The sequence below is a fragment of the Chiloscyllium plagiosum genome, unplaced genomic scaffold, assembly GCF_037043375.1.
Source record: "Chiloscyllium plagiosum isolate Xiang-an unplaced genomic scaffold, Cpla_swu_hap1 HiC_scaffold_34, whole genome shotgun sequence".
Taxonomy (NCBI): Eukaryota; Metazoa; Chordata; class Chondrichthyes; order Orectolobiformes; family Hemiscylliidae; genus Chiloscyllium; species Chiloscyllium plagiosum.
This window is the reverse complement of record NW_028270172.1, coordinates 44,903,160-44,917,572: the sequence shown is the minus strand read 5'-3', so window position 1 is coordinate 44,917,572 and position 14,413 is coordinate 44,903,160. Positions and strand designations below refer to the sequence as shown.

At 51.7% G+C, this 14,413-nt stretch overlaps 1 protein-coding gene across 5 annotated transcripts in view; it reads right to left on the bottom strand.

The window, feature by feature from the left end:
* Window positions 1–5,637, bottom strand: part of LOC148141157 (uncharacterized) — a 68,599-nt gene extending 62,962 nt beyond the window's left edge. For 3 of the 5 annotated variants that reach the window (XM_087978646.1, XM_087978649.1, XM_087978650.1), the window contains exon 1: window positions 5,548–5,637. The gene's annotated coding sequence lies outside the window, so the exon portion shown is untranslated. Of the gene's footprint in view, window positions 1–5,231; window positions 5,365–5,547 lie in introns of those variants that run through there. The other 2 variants (XM_087978647.1, XM_087978648.1) reach the window with 2 other exon arrangements.
* Window positions 5,638–14,413: the final 8,776 nt, after the last annotated feature.

The window sequence follows — 14,413 nt, the reverse complement described above, 5'->3', positions numbered from 1 at the left end:
ATCCTTCCACATCTGGCAGAGACTCTCCTCCACATCCAAAACCCTCATCTACTTTGTCCATTGCTCTTGATGTGGTCTCCTCTACATCGGAGAGACAGGATGCCAACTCACAGAATGTTTCAGAGAACATCTCAGGACACACGGACAAAACAAGCCCACCGCCCTGTGGCCGATAACTTCAACTCCTCCTCCCACTCCACCAAGGACATGCAAATCCTGGGCCTCCTCCACTGCCAAATCCTAACCACCTGACACATCTCATCTTCCACCTTGGGACTCTCCAACCACATGGTATCATCATCTCTCCTCCCCCCACCTCATCCCAGATCCAACTCAGCTCCACCCTCTTGAACTGTCCTACTTGTCCATTTTCCTTCCCACCCATCTGCTCCACCCTTGACTCTGACCTATCACCACCACACACCATCTGAATCTACCTATCATCTTCCAAGCTACCTTCCCCGCCTCCTATTTATCTCGCACACCTCTCACTGACACCCCCCCCCCCCCCCCCCCCCCGCCCCTACATTCCTGGTGAAGGGCTTATGGGCATATGCCCATAATGCGACTCTCCTGCTCCTCGGATGCTCCTTTGTAATGTTAAAAGATTAACATTAACATGGAAGTGTTAAACTGCACTGTCTTTGGGCGGGAACAGCCATGAAAGAATGCGGATGACTATCCATTGCAATTTACACTTCATCTAGACAGTCATTTGCTGTTGTCAAGTTAAATTATTAATTCAATCTCTTCCATTCAGAAATGATTTCCAGCCAGAGGTACGTCGCACTTGCATTGTCTTGGGGAATGACTTGAGTCTGGAAATCATCTGCTTAACGATTCCCCAGGATTAGGGCATTAATATTTGCATTATCTCCGATGGTCTCATCCTGCCATTGTACCTGGGGTAACATGTGACTGAGTGACTGAGGGTGTCCTGAGTGGCATGTGACTGTGGGGGAGTGGCCAGAGCATCTGTAAGCATAGCAACTGACCTGTATAAAGGAGAGGTGTTTCCTTTGCTCAGGGGCCTCGCTTTGACTTGACCTTGCACACCTGTGAAGAGGGTCACCTGGTTGTTCAGGCTTTAATCAACTTTAACTTTGCAGAAGTTGGCGTGTTGCAGTTGCATATCGTGTGCAAAACCTCAGGAAAAGAACTTAACAATTGGGTGGCAGCAGTGGGATTCCAACATACACAGAGCTTCCAGGTGGAGTGAATAAGTGATCGTCTGAGTGTTGGTTGCATGAGGCGGGTGGGCCCACAAGGTAAGCTTCACCTTGATCTCTCTCTCTAAACCTACCACTCAGTCAACCCCTCATCTTTGAGGTAGCTCACACACCAAGTCACTTTGAGCAAAACTGGGTTTTAAAAAGGGGTGAATCGGGGTTAGAGTCTCCAGGCATATAGAGTAAGAAAGGGATTAGAGTCCCTGTGAGAAGTAAAGTGAGAAAAGAGTAAAATGTCCTCTAGGGAAAATAGTTTAAAATCCTCTACAGACATGAGGTTTGAGGTTCCAGAGCATAAAACAAAAATTAGAATTTGCTACATCCTAAAGTTATCACCTTTGTCCTTCATACCTCCCCTTAGAAGTACTTTTGGGGCAAAATGGCATCACTGGGAAAAGGGGAAGAAAGTGGAGTTGGCCTGCTTTGGTCCCAGCAGTAAAGTGCATTGACTGCCAGGGAAGCTTTGTCTGGGTTTTTGTTGTGGGAATCACAGTTTCTGGGCTGAGACTCGCCAAGTCAAGTTCATTGTTCTGGGGGAGGGGGAATGGCTTCGACTGCGGCACCACGTGGGCCGTTTCGAAGGTTCTCTCTTTTTGTGGGTGTGATTTCGCCGTGAGGGTATGGCTGGTCTGTCTTTCCTTCGCAGCCTTGTCTGGTGGTGGTACGGAGTTCCTCGGTCCAGTTTCCTCAGGAGGTGAGGAGGTTTCACTGATCTTCTCGTGTGCACGTGCCAAGCGCTGTGGGGTTCAGGGAGCTTTGGGAATGTCAGACCAATGCCCCAATGCTTGTGTTTTGTTTTCGGTGCTGTGGTGGTTGACTGGGAGCCTGTGTACGTGATTTATTTTTGTCTGACCCTGGTGTGGATCTTTAGGAGCCACGTCTGCCATCTTTTTGACTCCTCATATTCCATTTCATGGATCATCACCAGGTGAGCTGACCGGGGGGGGTCTCAAATGTGCGCATTTTTCCACGTATTTAAACGAGGAGAATTCTGACCAGAGGCTCTTTTTAAAATAAAAACATGAGGTACACTGAAATTAAGATTGTACTAATAGTTGGGTCGGTGGGGGAAGGGGAGGGGGAATGTTCCAATGTAAATTGTGCCATGCTCAGAGTGTTTGATATTTAAATATTTTGGTTTGTTAAAATACAGGTTCAGAAAATCCTTTTAAAATAACTGGTTTGGCTTCAGGATCTTAATTAAATGGCGAGGACCCCTTCGCCCACCTCCAACACACTGCATCCACCTGGACACCCTGCGCTGGCCTATTACCTGCCCTCGACCTCTTCTTTTCCAACTGCCGCCGGGATATTAACCGCCTCAACCTGTCTACCTCCCTCTCACCCTCAACGCGCAGCCCTCCAATCCCTCTGCTCCAATCCCAACCTTACCATCAAGCCAGCGGATAAAGGGGGCGTAGTGGTAGTCTGGCGCACTGACCTCTACACTGCCGAAGCCAAGCGTCAACTCGAGGACACTTCTTCCTACTGCCCCCTCGACCATGACCCCACCCCCCATCACCAAACCATCATTTCCCAAACCATACAGAACCTCATCACCTCAGGAGATCTCCCACCCACAGCTTCCAACCTCATAGTCCAGGAACCCCGCACTGCCCGGTTCTACCTCCTTCCCAAGATCCACAAGCCTGACCACCCTGGCCGACCCATTGTCTCAGCATGCTCCTGCCCCACTAAACTCACCTCTACCTACCTCAACACTGTCCTATCCCCCCTAGTCCAGGAACTCCCCACATACGTTCGAAACACCACCCACTCCCTCCACCTCCTCCAAGACTTCCGTTTCCCCGGCCCCCAATGCCTCATCTTCACCATGGATATCCAATCCCTCTACACCTCCATCCGCCATGACCAGGGCCTCCAAGCCCTCCGTTTTTCCCTCTCCAAACGTCCCCAACAGTACCCTTCCACCGACACTCTCATTCGTTTGGCCAAACTGGTCCTCACCCTTAACAATTTCTCCTTTGAATCCTCCCACTTCCTCCAGACCAAAGGGGTAGCCATGGGCACACGTATGGGCCCCAGCTATGCCTGTCTCTTTGTTGGCTACGTAGAACAGTCGATCTTCCGTAATTACACCGGCACCACTCCCCACCTCTTCCTCCGCTACATTGATGACTGCATTGGCGCCACCTCGTGCTCCCGCGAGGAGGTTGAGCAATTCATCAACTTCACCAACACATTCCACCCTGACCTTAAATTTACCTGGACCATCTCTGACACCTCCCTCCCCTTCCTGGACATCTCCATCTCCATTAATGACGACCAACTTGACACTGACATTTTTTTTACAAACCCACCGACTCCCACAGCTACCTGGATTACACCTCTTCCCACCCTACCTCTTGCAAAAATGCCATCCCGTATTCCCAATTCCTCCGCCTCTGCCATATCTGCTCCCAGGAGGACCAGTTCCACCACAGAACACATCAGATGGCCTCCTCCTTTAGAAACCGCAATTTCCCTTCCCACGTGGTTAAAGATGCCCTCCAATGCATCTCATCTACATCCCGCACCTCCGCCCTCAGACCACACCCCTCCAACCGCAACAAGGACAGAACGCCCCTGGTGCTCACCTTCCACCCTACCAACCTTCGCATAAACCAAATCATCCGCCATTTCCGCCACCTCCAAACAGACCCCACCACCAGGGATATATTTCCCTCCCCACCCCTTTCCACCTTCCACAAAGATCGTTCCCTTCGTGACTACCTGGTCAGGTCCACGCCCCCCTACAACCCAACCTCCCATCCTGGCACTTTCCCCTGCGACCGCAGGAACTGTAAAACCTGTGCCCACACCTCCTCCCTCACCTCTATCCAAGGCCCTAAAGGAGCCTTCCACATCCATCAAAGTTTTACCTGCACATCCACTAATATCATTTATTGTATCCGTTGCTCCCGATGCAGTCTCCTCTACATTGGGGAGACTGGGCTCCTCCTAGCAGAGCTCTTTAGGGAACATCTCCGAGACACCCGCACCAATCAACCAAATCGCCCAGTGGCCCAACATTTCAACTCCCCCTCCCACTCTGCCGAGGACATGGAGGTCCTGGGCCTCCTTCACCGCCGCTCCCTCACCACCAGACGCCTGGAGGAAGAACGCCTCATCTTCCGCCTCGGAACACTTCAACCCCAGGGCATCAATGTGGACTTCAACAGTTTCCTCATTTCCCCTTCCCCCACCTCACCCTAGTTCTAAACTTCCAGCTCAGCACTGTCCCCATGACTTGTCCAGACTTGTCCTACCTGCCTATCTCCTTTTCCACCTATCCACTCCACCTTCTCCTCCCTGACCTATCACCTTCATCCCCTCCCCCACTCACCCCTTGGGTTATACACCCGGTGATGTACTACTATGCCACTATCTTCCCAATGCTGAATTTTGAAAAGACAGACATGTAAGATTATGACAAAAGGCATGGGGGTTAGTACTTGGTGAACTGTCCTTTTCTGGGCTGAATGGTCACCTTCTGTGCTATTCCCATTCTGATGCACTATTTCATTTTCTGAGAACTCGCTCACGATATATCGCACGGAGTCAGAAACATATTCTATTCAGCCCCATTCCATTTTACACACAACTATAAACATCCTCAGTGCAAAGGAATCTAATGCAACTGCAAGAACAATCGCTCTCTCATGATCATATGATCTTTGCCAGTGAAATATTGTTACTGTAGTCACTGTCATGAAGTAGAGATAAATCCCATATATTTCCAAAGCACTAAAAAATAACATGGAACGGAAATGAAAGCGTGGTTTCTAAGTGAACGGAGTTAAGCGGATGCGTTCATTACAATGTACTCAGATGGATCATTTCGTCCCAGATTAAAGGGAAGAAGTGACGAAAACAAAAAACAGCAGCATGCAGTATATTTACACTCTCACTAAATCTACTGGGCACATCCCACATTCCTGGTCGAGAATCAACTAATACTTTTGAACACTTGGTGTAACTCTCAGTGACAGTAACACTAACCCCGACAAAGTTGTTGCTGAAGCGAGGAGCTGTGATCCCAGCAATCTCCAGCTGAGGCTCTGAGATCGTGCAGTTATCCGAACGGTGGCACACTCACCGATTCCTGCTTCACTCAAGTTAAACCTGAGTCCCCCCCCCCCCCCCCCGGCACACTGGAGGGGAACGGGACGAACGGACGGGCATACAATCTACCGAAATAAATCACATGCAGAGGATTTAGGAATCCGTTCTCCTGCTCATCACAACCACACGCTCCTTCTAACAACGCAAAGTCAATGCTACCAATTTGGGGGGAAAGAGAGAAAGCTGAACAGACCTGTCACAAGAAACGTGATTCCTCCTGACTCGATTAATAAACAAAAAGTCCTGCTTTTAACACGTTTACGAGCAGACCAGACTGAATCACTTACACCGCAAAACGAAGGCGAATGCAGGAAGTGTCGCTTTTTATTTATTAGCGTTAGCCCCGCCCGCCCTCCCGTGTCACCTCCTCAGAACCGCCTCCGAATATAGGTTTCCAGAGAGCCAGGACCCAGGGGATTCCTTGATGGAGTGGTGTTAGTGCAGGTTTGGTACAGTGGCTCACATTGCTTTGCCCATCGTCATTCCACTAATTCACATACAAAAACATGTTTTGATTTGAGATGCCGGTGTTGGACTGGGGTGGGCAAAGTTAAAAATCACACAACACCAGGTTATTTTATTTTATTAAACAAATTACAAAAACAGTTTACAACAAACAGTTACATTTACAGCTGCAGACAAGAGACAGCAATTTTACAAGGGAGAGGAGCAGCAAAGCCAGGCCCCAAACCCTACCGTTCAAACAGTTTACAGGGACATGAGGACAAACCTCAAATCCCAGTTTCACATAAAGATATAAAGAAACAACAGCAATGACAGTTGTACATTACACAGTACTGTTACATACAAAAGTGCAGACAATACAGACTCAGCAAGCCCCCGCCCCTCCCACCTACAACACCAGGTTATATCCAACAGGTTTAATTGGAAGTGACGTTCCGAAAGCTAGTGTGCTTCCAATTAAACCCATTGGACTATAACCTGGTGTTGTGTGATTTTAAAGTTTTGTACAAACAGGTTTGTGATGGATTTTCATCACCTCTCCTCCCCGCCCCCGGGAAATGAAAACGATTTATATGGTTATGACGAAAGGAAACAAGCCAGTTGTCTTTTCATCATGTCTCGGTGTCCCAAAGGTCTGATGGGAAATTCAGTTCTGAACGACAACACAACAGGAAAAGCAGACAGACAAATTAGCTCTTTATTTAACTTGGGCTTACCAGTTCTCATGAAAGGTCACTGGACACTGAAATGTTAACTTTCTCTCCAGATAGAGTCACCAGAGATATGCAGCACAGAAATACACCCTTCAGTCCATCTTGTCCATGCCGACCAGATTTCCTAATCTAATCCAGTCCCATTTGCCAGGACCCCACCCATATCCCTCCAAACCCTTCCTGTTCGTATACCCATTCAGATGCCTTTTAAATGCTGTAACTGTACCAGCCTCACCCCTTCCTCTGGCAGCTCATTCCATACACGCATACACGAGTGAAAAAGTTGCCCCTTAGGTCCCTTTTATATCTTTCCCCTCTCACCCTAAATCTATGCCCTCTAGTTCTGGACTCCCCAACCCCAGGGAAAATACCTTGTCTATTTATCCCATCCATGCCCCTCATGATTTTATAAAACTCTATAAGGTTACCCCTCAGCCTCCAATGCTCCAGGGAAAACAGTCCCAGCCTATTCAACATCTCCCTTTAGCTCATTCTCCAACCCTGGCAATATCCTTGTAAATCTTTTCGGAACCCTTTCAAGTTTCACAACATCCTTTTCACAGCAGAGAGCGGTGCGAGCTGGGCGGAAGTGAGGTTGGAGCGCAGAGCTAGTCGGGAAGGTAAGTGATTGATATTTGAGTGGGGGCCTCCCTCCCATCCTCCTCCTCTAACCTAACTTTAAAGTCCACAGGTAAGCTACTCAGTATTCTTGTTTTGGAGACGAAATATAGAGTAATGGCAGCGCAGGCAGTGGAATGTTCCTCCTACAGGATGTTTGAGGTAGGGGTGACCACCGATACTCCTGCCGACTTCACCTGCAGGAAGTGCAGCCAGCTCCAGCTCCTCACAGACCGCGTTAGGGAACTGGAGCTGGAGTTGGATGAACTGAGGATTATTCGAGAGGCTGAGAGGGAGATAGATAGAAGCTACAGGAACATAGTTATGCCAGAGAACAGAGGTAGCTGGGTAACAGTTAGAGGTGGGAAGGGGAGGAAGCAGGCAGTGCAGGGATCCCCTGTGGTCGTTCCCATCAACAATAAGTATACTGCTTTGGATACTGTTGGGGGGGGACAGCCTAGCAGGGGTAAGCTGCAGTGACCGGGTCTCTGGCACGAGGTCCGGCTCTGAGGCCCAGAAGGGAAAGGGGGAGAGGAGGAGAGCGGTAGTTATAGGAGACTCTATAGTTAGAGGGACGTACAGGCGGTTCTGTGGACATGGGCGAGACTCTTGGATGGTTTGTTGCCTCCCGGGTGCCAGGGTCCGAGACATCTCGGACCGTGTGTTCAGAATCCTTAAGGGGGAGGGTGTGCAGCCAGAAGTCGTGGTGCACGTTGGCACCAACGACATAGGTAGGAAGAGGGGTGGGGAGGTCATTCAGGAGCTCAGGGAGTTAGGCTGGAAGCTAAAAGCTAGGACGGACAGAGTCGTTATCTCTGGTTTGTTGCCGGTGCCACATGACAGTGAGGCAAGGAATAGGGAGAGAGTGCAGTTGAACATGTGGCTGCAAGGATGGTGTAGGAGGGAGGGCTTCAGGTATTTGGACAATTGGACTGCATTCTGGGGAAGGAGGGACCTGTACAAGCAGGACGGGTTGCACCTGAACCAGAAGGGCACCAATATCCTGGGGGGTAGGTTTGCTAGCACTTTTCGGGGGGGGTTTAAACTAATTTGGCAGGGGGATGGGATCGGGACTTGTAGTCCAGCAAGTAGCTAGCTGTTTGTCAGGATGTCCAAGAATGTTGGGAGGCTGTGGAGAAGGTAGCACTGACAGGGAGTACTTGCGGACACAGAAATGGGCTCAAGTGCGTATACTTCAATGCAAGGAGTATCAGAAATAAGGTGGGTGAACTTAAGGCGTGGATAGGTACCTGGGACTACGATGTTGTGGCCATCACAGAAACGTGGATAGAAGAGGGACAGGAATGGTTGTTGGAGGTTCCTGGTTACAGATGTTTCAGTAAGATTAGGGAGGGTGGTAAAAAAGGAGAGGGGGTGGCGTTGCTAATTAGAAATGGTATAATGGCTGCAGAAAGGCAGTTCGAGGGGGATCTGCCTTTGAAGGTAGTATGGGCTGAAGTCAGAAATAGGAAAGGTGCAGTCACCTTGTTGGGTGTTTACTATAGGCCCCCCAATAGCAGCAGAGATGTGGAGAAACAGATTGGGAAACAGATTTTGGAAAGGTGCAGAAGCCACAGGGTAGTAGTTCAACTTCCTAAACATTGATTGGAAGCTCTTTAGATCAAGTAGATTGGACGGGGCGGTGTTTGTGCAGTGTGTCCAGGAAACTTTTCTAACTCAGTATGTAGATTTTTTTTTATTTCAAAAATATACTTTATTCATATATATTTAATCTATACAATTGGACATGTCATCATTCTGTAAACATTCTATTTCTTTACGTATTGAAACAGGGTAATCATTCATATTCACAGGTTAGTGCGATTACATTGAGCTCAGACGCCAGCGGAGCCCAAATGACTGCGTGGGCCCCCTGTTCTTCATTAGGCAGGCAGATGTTAGACGGTGGTCTTTCCCCACCGCGCCTTGGCGGCAGCTGCCCCAAGCTTCAGCGCGTCCCTCAACACGTAGTCCTGGACCATGGAATGTGCCAGTCTGCAACACTCAGTCGGGGTCAACTCCTTCAGCTGGAAGATCAGCAGGTTTCGGACCACCCAGAGAGCGTCCTTCACCGAGTTGATGATCCTCCAGGCACAGTTGATGTTCGTCTCGGTGTGCGTCCCGGGGAACAGGCCGTAGAGCACGGAGTCCCGCGTCACGGCGCTGCTCGGGACGAACCTCGACAGACACCACTGCATTCCTCTCCAGACTTCCTCTGCATAGGCACATTCCAGAAGGAGGTGTGTGACAGTCTCGTCCCCCCCGCAGCCGCTTCGAGGGCAGCGTGCGGTGCAGCTGAGAGTCCGGGCGTGCATAAAGGATCTCACAGGCAGAGCCCTTCTCACCACCAGCCAAGCCATGTCTTGGTGCTTGTTGGAAAGTTCTGGCGATGAGGCATTCTGCCAAATGGCTTTGACAGTCTGCTCAGGGAACCGCTCGACAGGATCCGCCCTCTCCTTTTCCCGAAGGGTCTCAAGGACACTACGTGCTGACCACCTCCTGATGGACTTGTGGTCAAAGGTGTTTTTCTTGATAAATTTCTCCACGAAGGACAGGTGATACGGAACGGTCCAACTACTCGGAGCGTTCCGCGGCAGCGAGGCCAGGCCCATCCTTCGCAACACCGGGGACAGGTAGAACCTCAGTACGTAGTGACACTTGGTGTTTGCGTACCGGGGATCCACGCACGGCTTGATGCAGCCACACACAAAGGTGGCCATCAGGGTGAGGGTTGCATTGGGTGTGTTTTTTCCCCCATTGCACCGGTCTTTGTACATTACATCTCTTCGGACCCGGTCCATCTTTGATCTCCACACGAAGTGGAAGATGGCCCGGGTGACTGCGGCGGCACAGGTTCTGGGGATAGGCCAGACCTGTGCCACGTATAACAATACTGAGAGTACCTCACACCTGATGACCAGGTTCTTACCCGCGATGGAGAGCGACCGTTGCTCCCATCTGCCCAGTTTCTGTCTCACCTTCCTGATCCGCTCCTCCCAGGTCTTGGCGCACGCCCCAGCCCCCCCGAACCAAATACCCAGCACCTTCAGGTGGTCAGTCCTGATGGTGAAGGGGATCGAGGATTGGTCGGCCCAGTTCCCGAAGAGCATGGCTTCGCTCTTGCCTCGGTTTACCTTGGCCCCCGAGGCCCGTTCGAACTGGTCACAAATGCACATGAGTCTGTGCACGGACAGCGGATCCGAGCAGAAAACGGCGACGTCATCCATGTACAGGGAGGCCTTAACCTGCAGACCCCCGCTGCCAGGAATAGTCACCCCTTTCAGGCTCGCATCCTTCCTGATGGACTCGGCAAATGGCTCTATGCAACACACAAACAAGGCAGGAGAGAGAGGGCAGCCCTGCCTGACTCCAGATCTGACTGGGAAGCTATCTGATTCCCACCCATTGATTGAGACTGCACTGACAATGTTGGTGTAGAGCAGTCTGATCCAATTAGCGATTCCCTCCCCGAAGCCCATTTTGGAGAGGACATCCCTCATATATGTATGCGATATCCTGTCAAAGGCTTTCTCCTGGTCCAGGCTGATGAGGCAGGTGTCCACCCCCCTGTCCTGCACGTAGGCGATCGTATCCCTGAGGAGTGCGAGACTCTCAGCGATCTTCCTGCCCGGTATAGCACAAGTTTGGTCAGGGTGAATCACCGATCCCAGAGCAGACCTGACCCGGTTGGCGATGACCTTTGACAAGATTTTGTAGTCTGTGTTTAACAGTGAGATCGGTCTCCAATTTCTAATTTCTTCCCTCTCCCCCTTCTGCTTGTAGATGAGGGTGATGATGCCTTTCCTCATGGATTCACTCATGGTACCTACCCGAAGCATACTGACATACACCTCCAGCAGGTCCTGGCCAATCAAGTCCCACAGAGCGGAATAGAGCTCGACCGGTAAGCCGTCGCTTCCGGGAGTTTTATTCTTTTCGAAGGACTCGAGGGCCTTGGTCAGCTCATCCAGAGATAGCGGCTGGTCCAGCCTCTCCTGTGTTCTGTCGTCTAAGACCTCCGTGATAGAGGACAGGAATGACTGGGAGGCCGTGCTGTCGGTCGGCTTCGAGTCATACAGACTGGCATAGAAGGATTTGCTGATCCTCATGATGTCAGCCTGAGATGACGTTACCGAGCCACCTTCTTCCTTCAGGCTGCTGAGCACGGAGCTCTCTTTGTGCACCTTCTGGAAGAAGAAACGTGAGCACGTCTCGTCCTGCTCCACCGAGCGGACCCTGGACCGGAAGATTATCTTGGAGTCCTCCGAGGCAAAGAGCGAGGCTTGCTGGCCCTTCACCTCCTTGAGGTCCTCCGTGACATCGACCCCCAACATCTGCAGCAGGAGCAGGTTCTGCATACTTTCCTGGAGCTGGGACAGTTTTCCCCGTCTCTCTCTCGCCTCCTGAACACCTTTGAGGATGAAGAACCTCTTGATGTTCCCTTTTACTGTTTCCCACCAGTCTGCTGGAGACTCAAAGAGGGACTTCACGGTTCTCCAACCTGCGTAATCTCTCTTGAGCTCCTCACTGTTTCCCGGGGTCAACAGCTTGGTGTTCAGTTTCCACATTCCCTTACCAGCCCGCTGCTCGTCCTGTAGGTGACAGTCGGCCAGCAGGAGGCAGTGGTCAGAGAAGAACACCGGCTTGACGTCGGTGGATCTGACCGAGAGCGTTCGGGACACAAACAGGTAATCTATCCTTGAGCGGATAGACCCGTCTGCCCGTGACCATGTATATCTACGCTGCGCTCCGTCTGCAGGGGTGCTGAAGACGTCGTGCAGCTTGGCGTCTTTGACCGTGTCCATCAGGGCTCTGGACGTGGCGTCCAGTTTACTGTCCCCCCCGCCGGATCGTCCATCTGCATCGATGATACAGTTGAAGTCTCCGGCCAGAATGACCGGCCTGGACGTAGCCAGCAACAGTGGAAGCTGCTGCAGGACGGCCAACCGTTCACTCTTACCCGCTGGGGCGTACACATTAATTAGTCTCACGGGAGCGTTTCTGTATGTAACATCAGCAACGAGGAGGCGCCCGCCCACCACCTCCTTAACCTCGGAGATGGTGAAGTTGCCTCCCCGTAACAGAATACCCAGGCCTGAGGAGCGGTTATCGTTGCCCCCCGACCACACTGACGGCCCATGGGCCCACAAGCTCGACCATCTCCTGTAACTGCTGAGGTGCGGTATCCCACACTCCTGCAGAAACAGGACATCAGCTTTCACGTTGGCCAGGAAGGCCAGAGTTGAAACACATCGCGCAGCAGATTTTATGCTGCGCACATTGATGGTTGCAATTTTAAACCCCATTTTGTTAACAGGTTGTAAGGTTACCCATGTCCGATTGCTGCTGGTCCTGCCCCTCTGGGGTAGCTGTCTGCATCCCCGTGCAGTACGCAAACTGCTGGACCCTCGCTGGGCTGAGGTAGCTGTCCAGTTCCTCACTCGGCCCATTTGCCCGCTCCGGTGTCATCGGGCCGAGACCAGGGTCCACGCTGTCTGTTTCTATATCTGACAGCGGGGCTGTCAGAGGGTCGCTGCTCCCAGTGACCTGGAGCTGTGGGGCGGTGGGGCCCTCCTGGCTTTCACCTGGTGGGGGGTGGTGGTTTCCCATTTCCTCTGGAGGCTCGTCCCTTGGTTGGCAGTTGCTGCTCTCCTTTCTCCTCGCAGCGCTCTGCCTCTTCTTTTGGTGACGACCCTCCTTTCTTCCGTCCTCACCCTCCGAAGAGCTGTCCGTATCTTCCACCTGCAGCTGCCTTTTCCCCTTTTTCTGGGAGGTCTTGGTGACCGGGTGGGTTTTCCTCTTCCTGTTTTTCACCACGGTCCATTCCTCTGCCTCCTTCTTTCCCTTCTCTGCCTCCTCCTCCTGTCCTGTCGGAGCTTCGCTCGGCAGCTGTACCTCTCCGGTAACAGTCATCTGCTCTGCACCGGCCTGTCCTTCCTGTCGCGTGCCTCCTGCCACCATTCCCTTGCCGGTTTGCGGTGCCTTGCCGTCCTTTTGTGGCCCGCCTCCGGCCATCTGCGCGTAGGTGGCGGCACCTCGTCTTGGGCAGGCCCTGTACACGTGGCCCGCCTCCCCGCACAGATTGCAGTTCTTTTCCTCCTTGCACTCTTTGGTCGGGTGGCCCTCCTTCTTGCAATTGCGACAGATCGTGACCTTGCAGTCCGCCGCCATGTGGCCTGACCTCCCACAGGTTCGGCACACTTTCGGCTGCCCTGCATAAGTCAGGTACCCTCTGCTCCCTCCGATAGCAAAGCTGGAGGGTGGGTGGAGGATATTCCCGCTGGCGTCCACCCTCAGGGTTACCTTGACCTGTCGTTTGCTGGTCCAGATCCCGAAAGGGTCAACCACGTCGGTGCTTTGACCCTCGACCTGCACATATCTTCCCAGGAACGTCAGGACATCAGTTGCTGGCACGTAGGGGTTGTACATGTGGATTGTAACAACCCGACTCCTCTGTGCAGGAAGCACACACAATGGGACCACCGACAAGATGGAGAACAGCGGCTCCCCTTCCTTTTCTTTGAAGACCTTCAGGAGCTGCTCACATTGCTTCACGCTCCTGAAGGTGACATCGAAGTAGCCTGCCCCAGGGAAATCCTGCAGGCAGTACACGTCTGCTGCGGCGAATCCACAGCACTCGAACAACACCTTCTTGACGAACACCGTCCGATCGACTGGTGTACGCTCCTCCACCTTCTTAACAGACACCCGGACAGTGTTTCAAACCCCCTGCCCAGGGCTGCGCACAGCTGTTGAGGCCATAGCTCTGAGGTTGGCTGGTCCCTGAATTGGCGTTAGGCCGAAGCCAGCATGAAGATCCACCAATAGCAGGTCAGCACAACCAAACAATCCTCCAACGTCCAATCACGATCCAGCGATGATCTCCACTAGCTCTGATGACTCGCAACTCGACCCCTGTCCTGATAAGAACAGACACTTGATCTTAGCCAAAAGGCCGAGAAGCGATGTCCAGGAAACTTTTCTAACTCAGTATGTAGATTGCTGACCAGAGGGGAGGCCATATTGGATTTGGTACTTGGTAACGAACCAGGACAAGTGATGGGCTTGTTAGTGGGTGAACATTTTGGTGATGGTGACCACAATTCTGTGACTTTCATCTTGGTTATGGAGAGGGATAGGTGCGTGCAACAGGGTAGGTTTTACAATTGGGGGAAGGGTAAATACAATGCTGTAAGACAGGATCTGAGGAGCATAGGCTGTCAGGGAAGGATGTCATGGAAATGTGGAACTTTTTCAAGGAAC